Raw genomic sequence first — 13,965 nt, 5'->3', positions numbered from 1 at the left:
TATCAGACAATTTAAGTTTTAGTTTTTTGAATAACCATGCATAAATAATATTCTCTCAAAAATGCAAACATGTACATGCATGTTGCTCACATATTATGATAGACATGTTCGTGCTAAATAGAGTGTAATTACACCTTTGCCATTAATATGTTTATAAGCAACTGAAAAAAATACAAATATCAGGTCATGTCAAAACATCTCAAGGACCCCAAAAACACCTTAGACTCCAGAGGGTTAACTAAATTAACTGAGAAAGAATTTTAAAAGAATTCTGGCTTATGTTTGTCTAAAACACTTGCAAACTCCTGTGTGATGAAAATAATAACATGCACTGAGATGAAAATAATTATTGGGGAAATGTGGGGAACTCCCGAGTGTTTTTGTGAATCTTCACACAACAGACCTCCACAATAAAACCTTCAGTTTTAAGCAACATTCTCAGATTTTGTTTTAAAATACATAGATATTTGCAATGTTACTGTTAACATTTAATTTGTAAAAAAGAGAAACAATGCAATACTAATAAAAAAGTTACTAGCCTCCCAGTACTCATGTTCTTTGTCATGAATTTATTAGCACTAAGTGCTTCACATGTCAATCATACCTTTGCATGTGTTATTGATGCTGATGGTGAGATTTGAGTTTGTTGCAATGAATCCATCCAAACATGAGCAATTGTGACTCCCAACAGTGTTGTTGCAGATTGAGTTTGGACCGCAGACCTCTGATCTCTCGACACATTCATTCACATCTTTATTAAAAGAAAATCACAGGCAAAAAATATCAGTTTCCTCTTTAGGTCACTCATACAGAATGTGGAGGTCAACTCATTAATTGCCTAACCTTACAATCTAATATTCCATTTAGAATATTTTATCTAAAGTAGGAAACACTTAACAAAATCTATGTTATTATTAAAAACATATTTGCTGATATTTTAGTAATATTGATTGGACTAATGGTGCACAAAAACATCTAGTTCATTATTCAATGTTAGAGAACACATATATCTGAATATAGAATGTACCTCTACACGTGTTATTGATGCTGATGGTGAAATTTGAGTTTGTTGCAATGAATCCATCCAAACATGAGCAATTGTGACTCCCGACAGTGTTGTTGCAGATTGAGTTTGGACCGCAGACCTCTGATATCTCGACACATTCATTCACATCTTTATTAAAAGGAAGATATGGGAAAAAGAACAGTTTGGGTCAGTTTAATCTCATTCCTTGTCATCTTTATAATACAATGCTTAATTTACAAAATTCTATGTAAATATTATATGTAGGCTATACATTAGAAATTATTATTCAAGGTTAGACTAAACACAAATCTAAACTGTACCTCTGCATGTGTTATTGATGCTGATGGTGAGACTTGAGTTTGTTACAGTGAATCCATCCAAACATGAGCAATTGTAACTTCCTATTTCATTTGTACAGTTGGAATGTGAACCACACACAGACGGACTGAACCAACATTCATCTATATCTATGGGGGAAAATACATTAACATTTGTTTTAATACATACAAATAAACACAAAGCATGAAAGACAAATGTTATCTCACAACATCATATACTAAAATAATAACTATACAAGGAGAATACAGATTGAGAAAGTATAATAATCAACATTTTTAAACACAACTGACCACAACATTTACATTTGGACAACAGCATGTGCAAAAGAAACAAATTGACAAAAATGTATTATACACCTCCCAATACTCATTTTCTTTGTCATAAATTTATATCATAAGCTTTTGCTGTACCTTTACATGTGTTACTGCTGTTTATAGGGAGGTTTGGGTCTGTTACATTATATCCACTCATGCACGAGCAATTGTGACTCCCAACAGTGTTGTTGCAGATTGAGTTTGGACCGCAGACCTCTGATCTCTCGACACATTCATTCACATCTTTATTAAAAGAAAATGACAGGCAAAAAAATAACAGTTTCCTCTTTAGGTCACTCATACAGAATGTGGAGGTCAACTCATTAATTGCCTAACCTAACCTAACAATCTAACATTCCATTTAGAATATTTTATCTAAAGTAGGAAACACTTAACAAAATCTATGTTATTATTAAAAACATATTTACTGATATTTTAGTAATATTGATTGGACTAATGGTGCACAAAAACATCTAGTTCATTATTCAATGTTAGAGAACACATATATCTGAATATAGAATGTACCTCTACACGTGTTATTGATGCTGATGGTGAGATTTGAGTTTGTTGCAATAAATCCACCAAAACATGAACAATTGTGACTCCCGACAGTGTTGTTGCAGATTGCGTTTGGACCGCAGACCTCTGATATCTCGACACATTCATTCACATCTTTAATAAAAAGGAAGATATGGGAAAAAGAACAGTTTGGGTCAGTTTAATCTCATTCCTTGTCATCTTTATAATACAATGCTTAATTTACAAAATTCTATGTAAATATTATATGTAGGCTATACATTTGAAATGATTATTCAAGGTTAGACTAAACACAAATCTAAACTGTACCTCTACATGTGTTATTGAAGCTGATGGTGAGACTTGAGTTTGTTACAGTGAATCCATCCAAACATGAGCAATTGTAACTTCCTATTTCATTTGTACAGTTGGAATGTGAACCACACACAGATGGACTGAACTGACATTCATCTATATCTAGAGTGGAAAAAAACAAACAAAAAAATTGTCTGTAGTATAACACACAGATATAAATACCTAAAACATGTAAAACATCTGTATCTATACAAGGTTAACTAAATTAACTGAGAAAGAATTTTAAAAGAATTCTGGCTTATGTTTGTCTAAAACACTTACAAACTCCTGTGTGATGAAAATAATAACATGCACTGAGATGAAAATAATTATTGGGGAAATGTGGGGAACTCCCGAGTGTTTTTGTGAATCTTCACACAACAGACCTCCACAATAAAACCTTCACAGTTTTAAGCAACATTCTCAGATTTTGTTTTAAAATACATAGATATTTGCAATGTTACTGTTAACATTTAATTTGTAAAAAAGAGAAACAATGCAATACTAATAAAAAAGTTACTAGCCTCCCAGTACTCATGTTCTTTGTCATGAATTTATTAGCACTAAGTGCTTCACATGTCAATCATACCTTTGCATGTGTTATTGATGCTGATGGTGAGATTTGAGTTTGTTACAGTGAATCCATCCAAACATGAGCAATTGTGACTCCCAACAGTGTTGTTGCAGATTGAGTTTGGACCGCAGACCTCTGATCTCTCGACACATTCATTCACATCTTTATTAAAAGAAAATCACAGGCAAAAAAATATCAGTTTCCTCTTTAGGTCACTCATACAGAATGTGGAGGTCAACTCATTAATTGCCTAACCTTACAATCTAATATTCCATTTAGAATATTTTATCTAAAGTAGGAAACACTTAAAAAAATCAATGTTATTATTAAAAACATATTTGCTATTTATTTTTATTAATATTGATTGGACTATTGGTGCACAAAAACATCTAGTTCATTATTCAATGTTAGAGAACACATATATCTGAATATAGAATGTACCTCTACACGTGTTATTGATGCTGATGGTGAGATTTGAGTTTGTTGCAATGAATCCATCCAAACATGAGCAATTGTGACTCCCAACAGTGTTGTTGCAGATTGCGTTTGGACCGCAGACCTCTGATATCTCGACACATTCATTCACATCTTTATTAAAAGAAAGATATGGGAAAAAGAACAGTTTGGGTCAGTTTAATCTCATTCCTTGTCATCTTTATAATACAATGCTTAATTTACAAAATTCTATGTAAATATTATATGTAGGCTATACATTAGAAATTATTATTCAAGGTTAGACTAAACACAAATCTAAACTGTACCTCTGCATGTGTTATTGATGCTGATGGTGAGACTTGAGTTTGTTACAGTGAATCCATCCAAACATGAGCAATTGTAACTTCCTATTTTATTTGTACAGTTGGAATGTGAACCACACACAGACGGACTGAACCAACATTCATCTATATCTATGGGGGAAAATACATTAACATTTGTTTTAATACATACAAATAAACACAAAGCATGAAAGACAAATGTTATCTCACAACATCATATACTAAAATAATAACTATACAAGGAGAATACAGATTGAGAAAGTACAATAATCAACATTTTTAAACACAATTGACCACAACATTTACATTTGGACAACAGCATGTGCAAAAGAAACAAATTGACAAAAATGTATTATACACCTCCCAATACTCATTTTCTTTGTCATAAATTTATATCATAAGCTTTTGCTGTACCTTTACATGTGTTACTGCTGTTTATAGGGAGGTTTGGGTCTGTTACATTATATCCACTCATGCACGAGCAATTGTGACTCCCAACAGTGTTGTTGCAGATTGAGTTTGGACCACAGACCTCTGATCTCTCGACACATTCATTCACATCTTTATTAAAAGAAAATGACAGGCAAAAAAATAACAGTTTCCTCTTTAGGTCACTCATACAGAATGTGGAGGTCAACTCATTAATTGCCTAACCTAACCTAACCTAACAATCTAACATTCCATTTAGAATATTTTATCTAAAGTAGGAAACACTTAACAAAATCTATGTTATTATTAAAAACATATTTACTGATATTTTAGTAATATTGATTGGACTAATGGTGCACAAAAACATCTAGTTCATTATTCAATGTTAGAGAACACATATATCTGAATATAGAATGTACCTCTACACGTGTTATTGATGCTGATGGTGAGATTTGAGTTTGTTGCAATAAATCCACCAAAACATGAACAATTGTGACTCCCGACAGTGTTGTTGCAGATTGCGTTTGGACCGCAGACCTCTGATATCTCGACACATTCATTCACATCTTTATTAAAAGGAAGATATGGGAAAAAGAACAGTTTGGGTCAGTTTAATCTCATTCCTTGTCATCTTTATAATACAATGCTTAATTTACAAAATTCTATGTAAATATTATATGTAGGCTATACATTTGAAATGATTATTCAAGGTTAGACTAAACACAAATCTAAACTGTACCTCTACATGTGTTATTGATGCTGATGGTGAGACTTGAGTTTGTTACAGTGAATCCATCCAAACATGAGCAATTGTAACTTCCTATTTCATTTGTACAGGTGGAATGTGAACCACACACAGATGGACTGAACTGACATTCATCTATATCTAGAGTGGAAAAAAACAAACAAAAAAATTGTCTGTAGTATAACACACAGATATAAATACCTAAAACATGTAAAACATCTGTATCTATACAAGGTTAACTAAATTAACTGAGAAAGAATTTTAAAAGAATTCTGGCTTATGTTTGTCTAAAACACTTACAAACTCCTGTGTGATGAAAATAATAACATGCACTGAGATGAAAATAATTATTGGGGAAATGTGGGGAACTCCCGAGTGTTTTTGTGAATCTTCACACAACAGACCTCCACAATAAAACCTTCACAGTTTTAAGCAACATTCTCAGATTTTGTTTTAAAATACATAGATATTTGCAATGTTACTGTTAACATTTAATTTGTAAAAAAGAGAAACAATGCAATACTAATAAAAAAGTTACTAGCCTCCCAGTACTCATGTTCTTTGTCATGAATTTATTAGCACTAAGTGCTTCACATGTCAATCATACCTTTGCATGTGTTATTGATGCTGATGGTGAGATTTGAGTTTGTTACAGTGAATCCATCCAAACATGAGCAATTGTGACTCCCAACAGTGTTGTTGCAGATTGAGTTTGGACCGCAGACCTCTGATCTCTCGACACATTCATTCACATCTTTATTAAAAGAAAATCACAGGCAAAAAAATATCAGTTTCCTCTTTAGGTCACTCATACAGAATGTGGAGGTCAACTCATTAATTGCCTAACCTTACAATCTAATATTCCATTTAGAATATTTTATCTAAAGTAGGAAACACTTAAAAAAATCAATGTTATTATTAGAAACATATTTGCTATTTATTTTTATTAATATTGATTGGACTATTGGTGCACAAAAACATCTAGTTCATTATTCAATGTTAGAGAACACATATATCTGAATATAGAATGTACCTCTACACGTGTTATTGATGCTGATGGTGAGATTTGAGTTTGTTGCAATGAATCCATCCAAACATGAGCAATTGTGACTCCTGACAGTGTTGTTGCAGATTGAGTTTGGACCGCAGACCTCTGATATCTCGACACATTCATTCACATCTTTATTAAAAGAAAGATATGGGAAAAAGAACAGTTTGGGTCAGTTTAATCTCATTCCTTGTCATCTTTATAATACAATGCTTCATTTACAAAATTCGATGTAAATATTATATGTATACATTTGCAATTATTATTCAAGGTTAGACTAAACACAAATCTAAACTGTACCTCTACATGTGTTATTGAAGCTGATGGTGAGACTTGAGTTTGTTACAGTGAATCCATCCAAACATGAGCAATTGTAACTTCCTATTTCATTTGTGCAGTTGGAATGTGAACCACACACAGATGGACTGAACTGACATTCATCTATATCTAGAGTGAAAAATATGTTTTTTTTTTATGTATACCATGCAGATATAAATCACTAAAACATGTAAAACTTCTAACTGAGAAAGAATTTTAAAAGAATTCTGGCTTATGTTTGTCTTAAACACTTGCATAACTCCTGTGTGATGAAAATAATATCATGCACTGAGATACAAATAATTATTGGGGAAATGTGGGGAACTCTGAGTGAATCTTCACAGTTTTAAGCAACATCTCAGATTTTGTTTTAGAATACATAGTTTCCTTTCAAAAGCTACAATCGATGCTGCGCTGCTCAGCGCATTGGCAACGTCTTTAATCGTGACCAGCTGTGAATATTGTGTGTTACACGTCAATAGAATTGACCCGGGGCCGGAGGTAATATAGCCTCAGTCGATGACGTCATCAGCGCGCACCCGCGACGCGAGGCTATAAATAGATGAGCCACAGGTGCATGGTCGAAATCTTTTTTCTTCAGATCATTCTGTACATGTGTGCGTCTAAAACTCTTTTTCTATCACTCTATATCTGACCTCAGATCTTTGTTAGGAGTTAGTTTGCTATTGGCAGTGTGCAGAAAATTCTCATTTCTCAATCTTTTTCTCTAAAAATCTGTTAAGAGTTTAAAAAGTTAAAAAAGGGGAAGAAATGAGTCAACAGCAGAGTAAGCGTTGTGTTCCTCCATGCTCCCGTCCCATGTCTGAGCTGGATACACATGATTCCTGCTTTGTTTGTTTGGGGAAATAGCACGCGGTTCTGGCGTTTGAGAAAGGCGAGTGCGAGCATTGTGAACTGTTCACAGTGAAAATGCTGCGCTCTCGTCTGAACTATTTCCAGTCCGCACCCACAATACCACAGTGGGGCTCTCGCATGGATCTGAGTGATCAGCAAGAGACGGGTCCGTCCCTTTCGCTTGCTGTATCACCAGATCCACACGTTTCTTCGCGTGATCCCGAAGCGCACTACGGTGCTTCTTCGGCTCACGCGGAGGACGATGATTTGTCTCTTGGGTCTGCGGACTGTGAGCGGCCAGCCTCTGGCGTTCCTATCGTGAGAGTAAATCTGTAGAGGAATTGCTCGAGGTGTACCCTCGCGCGGTGGCTAGGTTGCAGCTTGACTGGCCACGCGATCAAGAGACCCCCAAACAATCTAAACTGGGGGATAGGTTTCTGTCCATTGGCAGGAGGAGGGACCAAAACATCAGTCTCTCCCCTTCTTCGAGGACCTCCACGACGAGCTGTCTAAATCATGGAGTAAACCATACTTCCAGTGTCATTGTGCCCTCGACGTCAACTTTTTTGACTATCGTGGGTGCGAAGTCACGGGGGTATGTGGAGATGCCGCCGGTGGAAGAGACACTTGCAAGCTATCTCTCGCCTGCTTTGGCATCTTCTATTAAGAAACCTACCTAAGAAACATCAGCGCTCGTGGGTAAGGCTCATCAGGCTGCAGGTCAGGCTGGTGCTGCGCTGCACACTATGGCAGTGTTACAGGCATACCAGGCTGACCTACTGAAGGATTTGAGTGCGGGCAGTACTATCGATGAGGAGTCTTTCTCGGAGCTGCGGAGAGCCACATATATGTCTCTTCGTGTGACCAAGAAAATGGCCCGTGCCATCGGACATTCAATGTCTGCTTTGGTCAGCACGGAGAGGCACCTGTGGCTGAATCTAACAGGAATTAAAGACAAAGACCGGGTGTTCCTGTTAGATTCCCCAGTCTCACCCTCTGGCCTGTTTGGCGACTCTGTCAACACAGTCGTCAGCAGGTTCAGAGAGGTTAAAAAACACAAGGAAGCTTTTGTACAGTTTCTTCCTCGCCGCACTCATGGGGAGGGGACATTAGCCACCCAACCTCTCCCCGGTCCTTCAAAATCCCGGGAGGTAAAGAAGCAGAGCGTGGCGAGTCGCGCTCCCCCTAAGAACTGGGGACAGACTCGTCGCGCTCAGCAACCTCCCAAGCCAGACCTCAGAACTATCATCAATAAGAAGAGGAAGTCTTGATGGTCTGACGCCCGGTCTGGTGGGGTAGCTCCCCACAAGATGGGGCGTTACCATCCCGTTACCCTCACGAAACCTTTCCATCCCCGCCACCTTTGGTGCTTCAGGGGACAACGGTTTCCAGCGAAATGTTAGATGTTCCGTTGCTTCCTGCTGTCATCCAGGACACGGAACATCTAACATCCCCTCAAGAGGAAGTATTACAATTAGTACCACTCTCAGAGAGTCTGGCAGCATGGAAACTTCTGCCAGGCATTTCTGCATGGGTATTAAGCACAGTACAAATAGGAAACAGAAGAATCCAATTTATTCATCGTCCTCCGCGTTTCAACGGCGTGGTCTCCACTTCCGTAAGACCGGAGCTGATGCATGTACTGTCACAAGAGCTACAAACTCTTCTGAGCAAAGAGGCCATAGAACATGTTCCTCTGCCCGAGAGGGAGTGGGGCTATTACAGCAGATACTTCATGGTCCCCAAAAAGGACAGGGGGTTGCGTCCAATCTTAGATCTTCAAGGCTTAAACAGTACAGTCAAAGCACTCAAGTTCAAGATGTTAACCGTTAAGACGGTCGTGTCACAAATTCCACATTGTAAGGCTGGTGCCAGTTCGTCTGAGCGCCCCCTAGATGAAACAAAAGGCTTTCTTGGGAATTAACACTTGAACTGAATCTCGCATATGCAACAGGACACAGCTCACACCACACACCACACACCAGGGTGGGAAATTAGCACCCGCCGTCACTTTGCCGTGTATACCAGCTACAGTGGCGGGTGGATTATAATAATGCTGCGTTCGCACCAAAAGCGAATACAGTTTGCAAAAATTCGCATCCACCGAGGGACCAGGACAGGACCACCAGACGCGCATAAACGCGTCTTTACATTGACTTAACATTGAATGTATTAAGTAGTAACCAATAAACACATGCTGCGAGTGATTTCTTTGTACGGATTGGACAGCCTTTGTCAAAGAATGCGGTTGCTAAGTAACAATAATACACTTTTGTCGAGTAACTCTTTTGATTGGTTTTCAGCGCTGTGTGTCACGGCGCTGAAGAGACCGTTATACTGTATAACTTATACACATAGCTAAGCTGAGAATAAAAATAAAATAAAAAGTGTATATATATAGCTGAGCTGAGCTGGTGCAGAAGAAAGGGAAATTATTTTTAACCATGCGCGAGCGCTCTCTACACTGCTGAAGCGCTGATGATCTGAAAACACAGACAAGCTGGAGTTCAGCGATCTTTATTTGAGATTTTCTACTTAAATTAAAGTGTCATTCAGTCGGTCTGTGTTCTGTCACGAGCAGCTTGCGCTGTTTGTGCGACTAAATCTGCGATCAAAATGCAGGCTGATATCCAGCAGTGTTTTTAATGTTGATCATATATGAGCAAGAATGCAATGTTTCCCGAATATCCACACGATTTCAAATGTGACATTGATTTTATACAACAGTAAAAAAAAGGGTAACATTTAAGTGATGTAGCCTACTGCATTTAAAACAGTATAGTCAGGCTTATTGCTCTATTTTGCAACGAAATCTGTGGCTTTGAACGAATCGTGAGATTCAATGAATGAATGACTCGATCACCGCCACCTACTGGCTATTTTAATATTATATTTTTATTAATATTAAAAACGTTTTTTAACATTGCATATTTATTGAACATTGTTTTATTTAAAGCATTATTTATTTTTAAAAGGTATTATAAAGGTAAAAAATTAAATGAAAAAAATTATTAAAGGGTAAGGGTAATATGGTCCCTTAATGGAAAAGGTGTGACTGCAGTCTAAGTGGAAGAGAGGGCACTCAAAAAAATTGGAGAACCACGGAACTTAGGAAAAGGGATATGTAGAATTGCACAAGTGCTACTGCTAAAGAGTGCAATGTAAATCATTTCTCATAAGCTTAATTGAATGGCCTAGAGAGGCTTAATTGAATGGCCATTTTCTGTCTAAAGACTACATATAAAATAGCTACCTAAAGTAACTGCAGTTTACTAAAAGTAATGACTAAAAGTTTGCATTCATAAGCAATACAACGCTGTTGCGTATGTATTAAATATGACTGATCATTTAAATAAAATGTTTTATTTAATTCAAGTAGCCTACATAGTAGCCTACATAATTATTTTCCAGGGTTTAAAATTTATACAGATTTGATATTTTCCCCTCATACTTATGTTGGAATGGGTACGAAGTTGGCATTGAATTTCATTTGAAATGGTATTAAAAAGGTCTATTAAAAAGCCTTGAATTTAAGCTGGAGGATCCTGGGGGTACCCTGAAATAATAAAAAAACGTATTGAAGCAATTTCTTTCTTGCAATTTGAATTCCAGAAAAAGTGGCTGGTAAAAAATATAAGTGGCTGGTAAAATTGGGCATCCACCAGCCACTGTGGCTGGAGGACAAAAAAGTTAATTTCCCACCCTGCCACACACACCCACACACACCATCTCTCCCTTCATCCCCCACCTCCTCACCTGAAATACACTGAAAACCTATGCAATGTTATGTGTGTACGAAAAAAGTAACTATATATGTTTGGTCTCATTTAAAGTGCGCCTGGTAAAATGGTCTCACTCTCCCAATCATAATGAAAAGCTAAAAGAAGTTCTAAGATATGAAAAATGTGATGTACTCCTTGAAGGTGTGCAACCCCCTGATCTTCCATTCAAACCACCTCCTGTATGTAAATAAGTATTCTCTGCCACAGGTACCAAGAAGCCATTTGGTTGCAAATTCTGATCTCACATTGGTGAACCCCTCAATAGGGGTCTGAAATTTAATTATAATGACAGACACCACCATTTGGTGGATTTCTGGGTTTATAAGGAAAAGGAGCAGAAGGTTCTAGGAGTCTGTAGGTTGACTGCCCACACAAGTGATGTGTGTAATTTTGTTGACAGGTAATAATCTCTACAAATTCTGTGATTTCTGAATTATTGTCATGATTTGCTTAAACTGATGATTTTATCCTTTTGAATTGGACTTTGAACTATTATTTCATTACCTGGTCAATAAATCATAAACGTTTGATTTTATTCTGAACGACTCTGAGACTTGTTTTTCCCAAGTAAGATTAACGGATTTGTATATTACCACAAGGTTGCTTCAGAGATTAGCGACGGCTAATAACTGATATCAGGAAGTGTGCAGGCTACTTGGATGAGAGGATGTGTTTGTCCGTCTAGGACCAGTTAGATGCTGGTTGATTAACCTAGCTTGGACGCTTCCGGTGACTTCTGTTCTAATTTAATGTTACCTTAAGTAAGTGCACGTGAACCATCACAGGCTTGACCAATCCAAAGCCATTAAAGAGAAGTAAAGTTGATCTACTGGCGTCTTTAATGGTGGCCAAAACCTACTAAAGTAAAACGGTTAACCCTCTGGGGTCGGCAATCACGCCGGTGTGATCTGCTCGCTTGTTTTCTTATCAGTGCAAAAGAGATTCAAAATACTCTGTTGGTTTTGATCTTACATTTAAGTGTTTTACATAATTCGATCCAGTTAAGTATACTTAACTGATACTTAACAGGAAGGGGGCCAGAGCAAATTACAGTGCTTGACATCGTACTTGCAAGTTCACACACCTCTTTAATATTAATTTTGGTGATCTCCGACTGGCGGAGTCGAACATCATTAGTGCCGACGTGAATAATAATCTTAGAGAATTTACGTTTAGCATTAGCCAGCACTTTCAAATTTGCTTTGATGTCAGGCGCTCTGGCTCCCGGCAAACATGTGACTATGGTGGCTGGTGTCTCTATTTTCACGTTCCGTGTAATAGAATCGCCAATAACTAGGGCACAATCAGAATAATTCTCAGTGGGTGTTTCACTGAGCGGGGCAAATCGATTTGTTATCGGAACGGAAAAGTGTTTTTTTGATCCGCGACTAGAGCGATCTCTCACTGTCACCCATCTGCCCTGCTGCACAGGCTCTACTTCAGCCGGAACCGACTCATGTAAAGAATTAACTAGGCTAGGCGCATCCAAAATAGTATATAAAGCTCTAGCACTCTTCTTACTATTCTCGATTAAAGTTTGGGTGCGTGTCTCTAGTTCTGAAATCTTCTCCGTCAGCCTGACTGTCTCCTCGCACCATAATGACGTAAGCGTGCTCCGGCACGAATGCTGAAACCCTATGTGAGTGCAGGCCAGAGGGGGAGTGGGGAGGGGGGACAATCGTACTAGGGCCCGGTTCATGGCAACCATGCCTAGTGTGAGTACAACCTAAGGTACCATTCTCGGCTGTACATCCGGTCACTCTAGAGGCCTTCTGCCCTCTATCGTTCACAACGCCGGAACAGGAAAGATCTCACAGGCTGTGTCCAGTCCGTGCTCTTCAGGTCTACGTCCACCGCACTAGCCAGTGGCGTGAGTCAGAGCAACCATTTGTTTGTTATGGGGGCAGCAACAGAGGTATGGAAGTAAATTAATGACAAATGTTTTTGAAACAAAAAGCCTGTTGAATTGCACCACTTGAAGAAAATATGCATTGCATTTACCATGCTTGCATTTTAATGGATTGTATTTTTAGGACTTGCATTTTTTTATTGCCTCAAATTCAACATGACTGAATATTTAAGCTGTGAATATTTTAATTCAAAATATTTCAAACACACTTTCATTATTAAAAATTCAATAATCCATATTCAACTTTCATATTTCACTTCCAAAATTTTTAAACTGTTTAAAAATACAACCTATAATATTCAACAGGCAATTTTCGTTCCATTTTATTTTGCTTTACAAATTCACTTCCACATTCAGTGGTTCAAATTCGACAGTAAATTCAACATTGACATCCAGGAACTGCAGGAAAAGCAGTAGATTACCGAGCATAACCTCCATCTGCTGTTAATCAACCTCACCAGCAGGGGGTGCAAGCGCGTGTTGTTGACGAAGACCAGAGCAACAGTAAGAGCAAGCCATTAATTCATAAAAACTTATTTATAGAAATGTAAGTGTATTTGTGATTATTATGAGGGCTGTTTTTATGTTTAATTCAGTGTCTTCACGGTCCCTGTGTAGCCTACATTCATCTTTCTCTTCCGTGAACAAGATTATAATGTTATTCCCCTGATGCTGATGTACAGAACAAATGTTAAATTTGAGGTAGATATTTCTCTTGGTTGTTTAGTTGCCTTAACTTTATATCACTGCGATGTGCTGCAGCACTAGGGTTTCCCTCAATACTTCAGGATTGCTGGACATATAAAACGCTTAACGTAGCTTAACTAATACAGTGGTATAAAAGACCAAACTCGCACCTTATTGAGAAGGCTGTACTTATATGGCTACAGGCAAGCAGATGGACTCAGAATATGAACTTAACGCGCAAAGTTTCACACTAAGCGTTTCCTGTGATATACTGCAGTGGCGTAGTGGGTGG

Source organism: Phoxinus phoxinus, assembly GCF_949152265.1.
Source record: "Phoxinus phoxinus genome assembly, chromosome: 16".
In the NCBI taxonomy this organism is placed as follows: domain Eukaryota; kingdom Metazoa; phylum Chordata; class Actinopteri; order Cypriniformes; family Leuciscidae; genus Phoxinus; species Phoxinus phoxinus.
The sequence above is the reverse complement of the archived record's forward strand: the minus strand, read 5'-3'. Positions refer to the sequence as shown.